The sequence below is a fragment of the Podarcis erhardii genome, assembly GCF_964252035.2.
Source record: "Podarcis erhardii genome assembly, chromosome: 6".
Classification (NCBI taxonomy): domain Eukaryota; kingdom Metazoa; phylum Chordata; class Lepidosauria; order Squamata; family Lacertidae; genus Podarcis; species Podarcis erhardii.
Window position 1 is genome coordinate 73,793,787 of NC_138510.1, and position 12,214 is coordinate 73,806,000.

Sequence of the window (12,214 nt, forward strand, 5' to 3'; positions counted from 1 at the left end):
CTGCCCATCAAAATTTCAAGGACTGTCTAAAATTCACACCCAGGAAAATGATGCCTTATTATTGTTGGGCTTATTATTTACCATCCATACACTTCATGTTTGTTATATGCCACTGTGATCTCAAAAACATTTTTCTCCCTTCATAATCTGGTACTTACTGATACCTTTTGAGAATATAAGCTTCTTTGTCCTTCCCCGTCCCCACCCCCAACATCTTTCGCCCTTATTTGCTTTTTTCTATTATTCTCCGAATTCCTACAGTCTAAATTCCACCCTCTCTTCTTTTATCTATAGGGTAACCTTCAACCTATATTCTAAGGTGCAGAGGCTTCTGTGGTGGAAGGATTTAAGACAGGCATGTCTCCTTGGGCAACATAAGTAGAGACAGCAGGAGAATCAAGGAAAACACGCCGTTAGAATAATTCCCTTCAGAGAAATCAGGATGCCAAACTGTTCCTTCCAGCTACCGCTCTCATAGAGAGAATATTTATTCATTGGTAGATGAGCTTCAGCAGGCACTCAACACTGGAATTTGAATTTCTAGCTTCTACTGATGCCTCTGATTTTCCTGGGGAATAGAAAGGGAGGGGGGAATCAGTAGAGTGAGTGCTAAGAGTTGGATCTAAAAGTTCGGGTCTGTTAACACAAAGCAATTGATATTTCAGCTGATCCCAGGCTGTACGTCATTCCTGAACTCCTTGCTGTCCTCTGAACAATTTTACAGATTCCTTAGGTACATCTGCACTGGCGCAAATTGGGCAGTTTTGCATTACCTATACACTGATGCACATCCAGCCTATTCTGTTTGTACCACTCGTTGGTTGTCCGTTACATAAACACCACAGTACAGTTGAGTCATGCGATCCACACTATAGTCTGGTCACTTCTGCAACTGCTGTTGTAAATACGATGAGATGATATAATAAACCTAGGCTCCATTCCTACGTTGACTTAAACAGTCTCTTTGAGCTGTGTTACATTGAATTATAACCCTTCTTATCTCAAGGACTTTAGGATGGACTACTGGCTGTCAATACCTTCCAAGCTGACATTTAAAACCTGGAGTGGTGGGAGACCCAAATAGAGAATACCTTTTCCCATACCATCCTGCACATTTTTTAAGATCAGCAATGGGCAAGGTCAGCAGTGCAGCAGCCTAAGGTAGGGCTTTTTCAGTGGAAGCTCCAAAACTCTGGAATGATCTCTACACTTAAGGTGAATCTCACCTGGACATTATACTCTTATGGGAAGATGCTGAAGAAACACACTTATGATAGATTTCTGGAGTTAAAAAGCTAAAATTTATTCAAAGTCAGTTTTGTATTTTACTCATTGCTATTTTATGTAATGCCATTTGTAGTTTGTACTGATGTTTTCATTGGTTCCAGAAACATGTATCAGTGTGCTTTAACGTTGCCTAGTGAATGTACAGGGAAGAACAGTATGTAAATATCCAAATAATATAAAAGCTTTAATTGTGTACTGTACAAGAAGCTGCAGCTGGTGATATTCCAGGCCCGCCACCAATTCTAGTCTAAATAAAGACTAACTATAAAACTCAAAACTGTTTGTTTGAGAGAAGAAAGCTTGATTTACTTCCAGCTGAACAGGCTCTCAGGGTGAATATTCCTCAAGAGGCTAGAAAGACAAGATTTCACAAGCTGCAGTTGCTTTGAAATTTCAGTTACATTTTGCATATTTTATTAAAATGTCATTTTAATATATTTCTCTTGCAGTATTATTTTTTGCAGGGATAAATATAAGCATATGTTTTCCAGTATGAAAACAGTATGATTTATGTATAGAGATGATATGTGCTGCATAATTGTAGGGAAATATTTGTATATTTGAAATTTGCCCTAGAATACTTGCTTTAATTGGATCAGGCAATATTCTTCATATTTTAGGAGGGAGGGGTCAGGGGAACAAATCTAAAACTTTTCATTTCTCAACATACCAGATCTTCTCCACAACAGACCTTCATCATAACCACAGCTATAGTTACCTTAAAGAATATGCACAGCAATTAAAGACAGGGAATGAAGAGGATACAGATATTAAATGAGTAAACAGCAATTTAACTCAGCAGTTGTATGAAAGAATATTACTTTCCTTCAGTTCTCTACCAACGCTCTTAAGGGACAACATAGACTTTAAGTATATACCTAACTTACCCATTCCCCCCCCCCTTTCTAAATGAGACCCCTTCAGAACAAGTATCAGTTAATACTTTAGAGGGCATTTTGCCCCCAGTACCATCCAACTTTAAAACAATTGCTGGCGTATAGGACTTCAAGAGAATAAAAGGGGGCAGAAGGAGGGACCAGGAGCTTTCTCCGATTCTGCAACCACGGAATCATTAGCACTTTTGAAACAGGAGAAAACTAGGTATTATATAAAACAGCTTCAGGGAGCGGCTTCAGAACACTAAGAGACAGTCCACAGGCAATTTTCTCAAAGTAAAGAACCCTTTCCATTCGGCTGTCCTCCTTTTTAATATTTTAAGCCAGATGCCTTGAGTGCTGTATGTATTCCTTTTCCATTCAGTACAGAATTCCTGCCTTTGATGGGCTGCTTTCGTTTCAAGGCCCTAATGCTGCTGTCTGCTGTGGGCACCAGAACGGGTTGCTCTGCCCGCCAGGATTTACACACACACACACACACACACACACACACACACACACCCCTTTCTTGGGCCGTAGAAACTGAAGAGAGGCGGGGAGAAGCGCTGTTTTCTCAGCATACGTTTCTTTGTTCTTTCGTGTCGGGAGTATGAAGTAGTTTTTCTTATGAATCGTCGGGGTTTGTTCTTTGCTGGTAGCTCTTTAGAGCTGAAAGAATGGCAGATAAAGTGAGCAACTATACCAGCACAGTGCCTTTGTTGCCTCCTGCCACGGCTGTCTATTCACTGCACAAAGGGCCTGACTCTGCTGCCAGTCCCTTTGGTGTTAAAGAAGAAAAAGAGATGGCGTCAACGGAGGCGACAGCGCTGTGAATGCAAGGAGGGAGCCACACTTGGCAGATTTACACAACATCTAAAAGAAAGGCATTGCGGTGCGGCGAAGTAGAGCGCTCAAGCACAGAGGTTCTGATAAGTGTGGTCGATGGACCACCAGTGGTCTGCAAGATCATTCAGGTGGTCCACATTCAATATCCACATAGATCCTGAATTGCTATTTTTTTTTTATTACTTCACTTCTTACGCTGCATGCCTTCGCCTCACCGTTTGAATTCTCTGCCGTGCAAATCGTAACACGACAAAATGCAACGTACGAAAAGATGCACTAAAAATGCCGTTAGAAAAACAGGCGGCATCTAGCTCAGAGCATCACGATTGTGACAATGGGCAGAAAAAGATAATCACTGAGTGAGCTGCCAAGACTATCAGTGATTTTCAAGTGGTCTGCAGTGGGGGTGAGGGGAGATGGGAAACTGCCGCTATAGGGGCTAGGGTGTTGGATTAGGATTTGGGAGACCAAGGTACAAATTTCCACTCCGCTGTGAAGCTCACTGTGTGACCTTGGGCCTATCACTGTCTTGCTGCATAACCTATCCCCTCAGCTTATTGGAAGAACCATGATAAAACAGAAAGTCTGGCTTATTATTTTGTGAAACACCACAATGGCCTAGTGGTCATTTCTGTTTCATTGAGAGGAAGCTTCAAACTCCTCATTTTCAACCTATGCACCTTACAATAAAGTATCCCCTCAGGGAAACAAAACAAAACAAAAATTTCCCCAGCTCCACTTTTGTCCCACCCGCTCCACATCAATAAACGGACAGACTCATTTGTCAACGGAGAAAAATGATAATGCTGCATACATGTGCCCAATGACTGTCGACACTAGACTGGGAAATGCCAATATACATTATGAGGTTCATAGAGAAAGAAATAAAATGATATAACAGTGTTAAATATTCTCCTTAAATGGCATGGTTTCAGTCACTAAATATATGGAACTTTAATTCTTTCTAATCTACCTTCCAAAAGATATCTCTGCCAAGGACTAAGGAGAATGGCAACAAGATAATGAAAGGGGTAAAAAATTCATCTATATAATGCATTGTTTCCATTATAACTCTATAACCTACAATTATGTACTCCTTAAATCTTTGTATTTTGTTACAGCTCTCATAATAACAAAGGCTTGATATATAGATTCTCTCCCTTGGCCGTTACCAATTGAGTGAAAAAATATGCATTTATGAAGCTTTATTAATAAGATGTGAATAATTCAAACAGCTTCTACTGTGAAGAAAAAGCAGAGCCTCTTCTTATTTGCATATAAATGAAATGATGCTTTAGTGTCAGAGTTGAAAATTAAATAATATAAAGTTTTACTGTGCAGTCCTGACACTATCATAAATATTAAGGTCATAAGTTGAGATTTTCTAACATCTCATCTTATCTTCTGTTGCAAAAGTGTGACTGGGAGGCCAAATCCTGCTTTGCCATATTTGTGTGAATAGTCACAGAGTCCAATGCATGAATTAACATGGATAATATGAACAGATTCAAAACCTTATTTGATAGTAGAAGACAAAGGACCAGATGCTAATCCATGAAAATAAACAGAAACCGAAGTTATGCATTGGAAAGAGTATTAGAACGAATAGGAAAAAGAGAAAAACAAGCAAGTACTCCCGGAATTCTGCTGGTGTGAGAGGAAAGTATTTTTTTAAAAAAGGCCAAGCGGATGAACTCTAAGGCCAAGCGGGGTTTTAAAATATGTGATGCATTCCTACAGCATTCTGAATTAAAAATTAAAACAGTCCCATATTGACAAAAACTTAACTTCCCGCTGAATTAGCACAAAATCTAGGGGCTGCCAAGTAGGTAATGTTTCAGACCATCAGTGAATCACTTTCCACCCCACCCCTGAAAAAAAGCTGCTAGAATATGGGGGAAAACTCCTCTCTGAAAGTGAGCAGAGTCACCATCCACCAGTGTAGACAATACTGAGCCAGATAGGGACATGCGTGGCGCTGTGGTCTAAACCACTGAGCCTCTTGGGCTTGCCGATCGGAATGTCGGCAGTTCAAATCCATGCGATGGTGGTGAGCTCCCGTTCTGTCACAGCTTCTGCCAACCTAGCAGTACAAAAGCACAACATTGCAAGTAGTTAAATAGGTACCGCTGTGGCGGGAAGGTAAACATTGTTTCCGTGCGATCTGGCACTCGTCACGGTGTTCTGTTGCGCCGGAAGTGGTTCAGTCATGCTGGCCACATGACCCAGAAAGCCGTCTATAGACAAATGCCAGCTCCCTCGGCCTGAAACGGGATGAGCAGCCTGTCAGGCGTTCAGCCTACACTCGAGTAGGACCCTGGCAGAGACACATGCCCGACTGGCATGTTCCCTCCCTCCTGGTGTATCATTTGGAAGCTTCATAAGCTTTCTTCAGCCCGAACATCACAGTGACCGATGCCAACCAACACCAGCACACTTAGGGATCTGCTGAGTTTGCGCAACTTGCGCGTGACATACCTCAGCAACTCAGCATTTTGGCTAATCTTTATTTACATATAAACACTTCATTTACTTTATTTACATATAAACACACATGGAGCACTGCAACATGGCTCCCTCTCTCTCTAGTATCGGACAGCAAAGAGAAAAAGAACAAAGGACAATAGTCCCACTTCACGGAACACAGTAACACAAACATCCTGTCTTCGTCACTTCCCACTCTGTGGAGTCAAAACATATACCGTCATGTGATAGACAAAAATCCCATGACTGCAATGAAAGATCAGGAATTCTAACACACCACACCCCATAGTCACCTTTGACTGGACTTATCAGGGGTCATTTACCTTTACCTATTTACTGAGCCTGATAGACTACTGTTCCAATTCTGTAGAAAGTAGCCTCTATGAATCCAGAAAACACAAATTCTTACACATGAATGATATCAAGTAGTATAAACCGGACAGAATGAACCCGCTCAGTGCCATTGTTTTTAAAACTATTTTAGTTGTTTTTTAATGGCATGAGTTTAAATTGGCTTAAGACTCACATGGAAGGAGATTCATAAATTAACAAAATAAATAACTGGCAAAAAAAGCAGTTGCTAGAAGTGATGAGGCAGAGGAACAGCGATTAACATCAAGAATAGTATATTGCTTCCTTTAATGTTTGGCATTTTTCAGGTTGAAGTTTTATCCATTTCTAGAAATTAGATAGCCTCTTTCTGGCAGATCCTGTGGTGCTGCAGTTGAGTTTTCCCTCCCCACTATGGAAATGTTGGAGGGGGGACAAATTGTTTTCAAAAATCTAATGCAATTGCCCCATGTTCCGATAAATCCAAAATCTTCCTCCGGATCTGTAGCCATTTAAACTAGAAACAGCTCCCCTCCACCCCACCCCACCCCCACTTTGAAAGACAGTGCAAATCCACTGAAGATCCAACTGTCCTGAAATGGGGAAAGGTTCAAAATAACAAAATGGGAGTTTCTGGGAAATAGCTAATTAGAGATGTGATAGATTTCTTTCTTTCTTTTAAAAAATATTTTTAAAATTAATTTACACAGTTTTGCCAATTATATGGATTCCAATGAATATCAAAATGATTCCAATTTTGCAGATTTTAACCGAAGTGGTTTTCTGAGCTCCTTGATCAATGTTTTTTGTCCAGTTCTTATATTGCTGTGGTTTTTGTATTTTTTTTTTAATCGACATCCAATTACATTACCGGTTGGTTTATCAATCGCAGCAGCTGCATTTTCAGCGATTACCATCTATGTAGATAATAATAACCTCCTCTAACATTCCATAGGATTCCAAATGAGGTGCCCTAATTATTTTCCTTTTCTCTGCGTGTATCAGTCTGATTATGATGTCCTGGGCCTTCTCGACGTCCCTCCCTTGGTAGGATCACAAAACCCAGCCCATTCCCCCAAATATGATGCGCCAAAAAGCCCCACTTTTGACTGCTTAGGCCTTAGGCCATGAAGCAGGTATTGTATAGGGCAAGTGAGGGCAACTTAAGGGCAGCGCAGCTTCAGCCTCTGCCAGCGAGCATGCTCGGCAGCTCGGTGCCGTTCTTCGCCTTCCTCCCCAGCACCGAGAAGGGCGGCGCGTGCGTTGGGCGCGTCAGCAACTTCGCCTAGCCAATCCCCCTCCGCGTTTTTCAAGGCGGCGGCTGGATTGGTTGATCCGACCGCTTCGCACGGGCGCTGGGGATTGGCCGCCCAAGAGCAGGCTGCGGAAGGCGGCACCGTCAAGCGCTTCGCGGTGGGAGAGATCGGAGTTCGGCGCGCGTGCGTGAGGGAGGAGAAGTTTCCCGGTAGGGAGAGCGAGAGGCCGGCCCGTCTCTGAGGTAGCCCCGGATTAGTCTCCGAACGGACACCGTCTTTACGCATCTCCAGGCGGGAAGGCTGAGAGGGTGGGTTTCCCGCCCAGCGCCATGGGTGACTCTTGCCTGAAATCGTTAGGAGGGAGAAGGGAGAATTCCCCATACGGGTCGTTCCTTGAGCCCCTAATCGGCATCGTGGCGAGGGACTTTTTTGGGGTGAGTGGGCTTGCCATACGCCCGGGATTTCCCGGACACATAGCGAACACCGCGGTCGCCGACAGTGCCCCGGCGGGAATCGCCTATGTGCCCGGAAAACACCGGACGTGTGGCAGCCCATGTCGTTTTTGCCCATTCTCCTCAAAAACAATGACCCCCCTCTCCCCGAAAGCTCTGCAACTTTTCTGTCCGGGTTTTCACTCTGGATTTCACGGTGCAATGGCTCTTTTGCGCCCTAGGCAAGGCTAACTACTTGCTCCCCCAGTTGTTGTTGTTTTTTTCGTAACTTCAGTTTTCAAAAACTTGTAAGGAAACGCAAAAACTTGAAACTGCAAAATTTATTCCAAATTGCGAGATTAAGTAATACAGCCATTTCCGATTAGCTTCCTTAAATACCTTTGGGTATAGAGTGGTATAGAAATAAAATAAATTAATAATAATAAATAAATAAAATGAAAATGTTTCTGCGCACAAGTCGTTTTGAATATTCCTGCCAATGGCGGTGCTTTCAAGTCTCTTAAAAAGCACATCAAAATCTCGCTTTGCAGGTCTGGCCACCAGTTTCTTCAGGACTGGTTCAGGTTCAGTTGGCATTAGCTGCCAAGCCAGCTGGTCTCTTTTGCAGCGTGGTTGAGTGTATGTAAGTTTTGGCAAGTTTGGGCTTTGAGAAACTGCATTGAAGGTGTAGAATAAAAGTAAAATATTGTTGGAAATTTGCAAGATATAACAAGAACTAATTTTTAGAATTAAAATGCCATTCAAATGTCCATTCTGTGGTTGGCTGCCTAGTTGGCCCAGTGATATCACTGGACCTGCACTCAACCCATCTCCCTTCCTTCGATTTGCTTGGCCCCTCCAGAGGTGTTCTGCTTCCTACTGCTAATCTAAGTTAGAAGAATTATCATGCAATATTTGAACCCTGTGGGACACCCGAAAGTGCTGTAGCCCAACCTTAGGCATTTGTGTTCCTAAATAAGACACCCTCCCCCCCAAAAAAAAATCCTCCTGAGGATCTTCACACAAGTATACATGATTTTAGCTTTTAAGGTGACATATATAATCAAATAACAATGCAATCCTATAACACATGTCTGAGAGTAAGTTCTATTGAATGCAGCAGGCCCTGCTTCTGAGTAAACATTCATAGTGTTGCACAGCATGGCTGCAATCCTCTGTGCCCATACCTGGGAGGAAATCCCGCTAAAGGCATAAGGACTTTTTTATGAGTAAAGGCTTGACGGCCAACTGGAAATCCTGGATTCTTCCCCATGCCATATCCCTTTCTGGCCCTGCTTTCTGGCTGGGAATGCTTTTCCACCCCTAAGTACAATCGTACCTTGGAAGTCGAACAGCTTGGTTCCCAAACGTTTTTGTTCCTGAACATCACAAACCCGGAAGTGACTGCTCCGGTTTGCAAATTATTTTTGGAAGCCGAACATCTGACGGGGCTTCCGATTGGCTGCAGGAGCTTGGATTTTGAACGTTTTGGAAGTCGAATGGACTTCTAGAACGGATTCCATTCAACTTCCAAGGTACGACTATGGTTATTGAGTAAGCTTCAACATATTGAAACCTACTTCCCAGTAAACATAACTAGAACTGTGCTGTAAATTTCAGCTACCATTCTGAAATCTGCTTCTTAAAAAGGAAGGGGTATTGATTTTGAGGTTCTTTCTGCTCTGACCTCATTGTGTGGTTACTCCAGGTGCTCAATTCAGTGTTTTGCTAAAGTTTAGCCCTTTCCTTAACAACTCCCCACAGGTTGTCCTCTTCTTACTCTCCACCCCTTATAAATGCTGATGAGTTCTGTCACAGTCTGATACCCTGTCATGTGCCCTGTTGTTGCTTGTGAAGTTCTACTCTAATACACGTTCACATGTGTTTTAACCTATTTTTACCTTGCTGTTGATTTTAATTGTGTTCTGAAAGTTTCCAATACCTGTTTTTAATTGTTTCATTGATAATTTAAATCTTTCATTCCTTTTGTAAACCACTTAAAATATTTTTATTGCAATCAAGCAGTTAAATTAACATTTTGTCAAAGTAAGAATGAATTGGCATTAGAAGTACAGTAGGACAAGACAGTTCACATCCTACCATCTTCAAAAAATAAAACCCACCTCATGGAATGATGAGGTAGTGTGAATATTATTACTCCCTTAAATACAGTGTGGATCAGTGGAGGTACCCTGTCAGTGGAGGTACCCTGTCAATCCACCCAGGTCTTGATCGCCATTGCAAAAAAGAAGGCTTTAAGATCCTACCTTTCAGTGGATCTTTGTGTCTTCCCCACTCTGTGCCCCTCCTGGGGGGGGGGATTATGCATGGCTTGAGAACTGATAGCTTACAGTGCAGTTATTTACCATATTTTTTGCCCTATAGGACGCACCGTCCCATAAGGCGCACCTAGTTTTTTGGGGGGGGGGAAACAAGGGGGAAAAAATTATTTCCCCCCCAGGCGCGGGGCGGGGGAAGCCCAAGCTTCCTCCGATCCCAGCCCCCAGAACAGGCAACTCTCCGCAAGCCGTGAGAGCCCGGCATTGGAGAGCTGCACGAAGCTCGAAGCCTGGGCGCGCTGAGCTCAGCGCGCCCAGGCTTCGGCATGCAGGCAACTCTCCGCAAGCCATGGGAGCTCAGCGCCGGGCTCCCGCGCTTTGCGGAGAGCTGTGCGAAGCCTGGAGAGCGAGAGGGGTCGGTGCGCACCGACCCCTCTCGCTCTCCAGGCTTCAGCAAAAGCCTGCATTCGCCCCATAGGACGCACACACATTTCCCCTTCATTTTTGGAGGGGAAAAAAGTGCGTCCTATAGGGCGAAAAATACGGTATGTGTCCATTCAGAAATAAGTCCCACTGAGTTTAATGGTGGTTACTCCCAGGTAAATGGGCGTAGGATTGTAGCTGTAGTTTCTGAAGTGAAAGACTGGAGTGCTAGCCTGCCTTAAAGCTCCATTCATTACTCTCACAATTCCTGCATCTTTTTTTACTTTATTTTTGTTTAAAGTACTTCTGATTGCTAAGAGACTTGTGTTAAGGAAAAAAGAAGCAAGACTATACAGCTAAATAAATACTGAATTTAAGTATCCAGTAATTCTGGGTATAGGCATTCTTTGTAATGATGAGAGAGCAGGCAAAAAGGTGGGACACTAGGTCTTAGTTTTTTAAAAATAGCCTCTTAGTTTTTAATTGTGCCATTGACTTCAGCAGCTCCAGGATTCTGTTTCTAAACAACTGGGTGGTTCTGAAGGTGTCCGCTCCACCAGTCATCTAAAGGTGTCTTGCTTCCTCAAACAATTCTGTCTTTTATTCCTGGCTGCTTCTTATGTGTGAAATGGCAGGCTAGAACATCTCTGTGATACTACCACCCTTACTTTCTTCAAAGCTCTTTTCCATGAAGCCTTTTGCATAACTCACATAACTCTACTAAACTTAAGCCTAAGTACATATAAGTGTTAAATGCATTTTATTCCCATTTTTATCCCTGCCACCTATCATAACAGAAACTTTTCCCCAGGGAGGCGGGGGGGGGGGATCAGAATGCAAGTAGCTCACGGCAGAAATTTTATCATTTTTTTTCTTTATAAAATGCCATGTCCATTGTTAATACATTTGCAAAAGTACAGTGGTACCTCAGGTTACATACACTTCAGGATACAGACTCTGCTAACCCAGAAATAGTGCTTCAGGTTAAGAACTTTGCTTCAGGATGAGAACAAAAATTGGGCTCTGGCGGTGCAGCAGCAGGAGGCCCCATTAGCTAAAGTGGTGCTTCAGGTTAAGAACAGTTTAAGGTTAAGTACAGACCTCCGGAACGAATTAAGTACTTAACCTGAGGTACCACTGTAATAGATAAATCTGGAGTAAATTACCCATCTGTATCTACATATGTACTTTGAACTAGTAAGTATAGAATAGCTCCATTTACTTCAGTGAAACATTTCCAAAGTAAGTGAATTAAGAACATAGTTTGGCACAGTTAGTAAAAGCTTATAACTAGGGGGTAATTTATTTTCAATATGTGTATTATACTTTTTGAAAAATATGCCATTGACTCCGTCCCGCGCCCCCCCCCCCACCTTTGGGACTAAGTTTTGTTGGATTTAGACTGCAAACCAAAGCATAAAGTATTTACCATTTGAAACTTGCACACAATTTTTGCCTTTTTGGTTGGTCTAATAAACCTACTGCCCGTTTTTCTTAAGGACCAAAAATTCTACCTTTTACTTCTCATATTTACCAGGAAATCCCTTTGAACTCAGTGGGATCTCTGAGTAAGCCTGAGATTGAAATATTAGATAGAAGTAAATATGAATAAATAAAACTGTATGATATAATGGATCAATTCTGAGAGCCCTGTCCTGTTCGCAGATTTCAGTTAGTGATTACTTTTGTCATACAACTTTCTTTTTTTGAGTGTGGAAGCAATACAATTGTTTGCTTTTTGTATCAGTATATGGGGGGGGGGGTTCCTAAAATAATTGTAGACACTGTCAAATCTTCAACTAGAAATATTCTATTTACAAAAATCATCATAGCAAGTATCTTGCTTTGACCAAAACCCATCTTTGCTTTGTGTACCAGATCAGCATGTGGTACAATTAAGTAAGTTTAAAATTACTGTGCCATACTGTATGGGCTTCACGGCAAAAGACTAACAAATAATCTAAAGCTATGTTTAAGATCAATATGTAAATTTGAAATGACTT

The 12,214-nt window shown here is 42.2% G+C and overlaps 1 protein-coding gene and 1 long non-coding RNA gene across 5 annotated transcripts in view; both read left to right on the top strand.

The window, feature by feature from the left end:
• The window catches only part of LOC309344037, a 196,211-nt gene that overhangs the window by 41,817 nt on the left and 142,180 nt on the right, over positions 1–12,214 (top strand). The window lies entirely within an intron of this gene.
• CDC7 (cell division cycle 7) overlaps positions 7,184–12,214 on the top strand; it is a 29,293-nt gene continuing 24,262 nt past the window's right edge. The window contains exons 1-2 of one of the 4 annotated variants that reach the window (XM_081865972.1): positions 7,208–7,320; positions 8,061–8,152. The gene's annotated coding sequence lies outside the window, so the exon portion shown is untranslated. Of the gene's footprint in view, positions 7,387–8,060; positions 8,153–12,214 lie in introns of all 4 variants that reach the window. The other 3 variants (XM_081865970.1, XM_081865971.1, XM_081865973.1) reach the window with 3 other exon arrangements.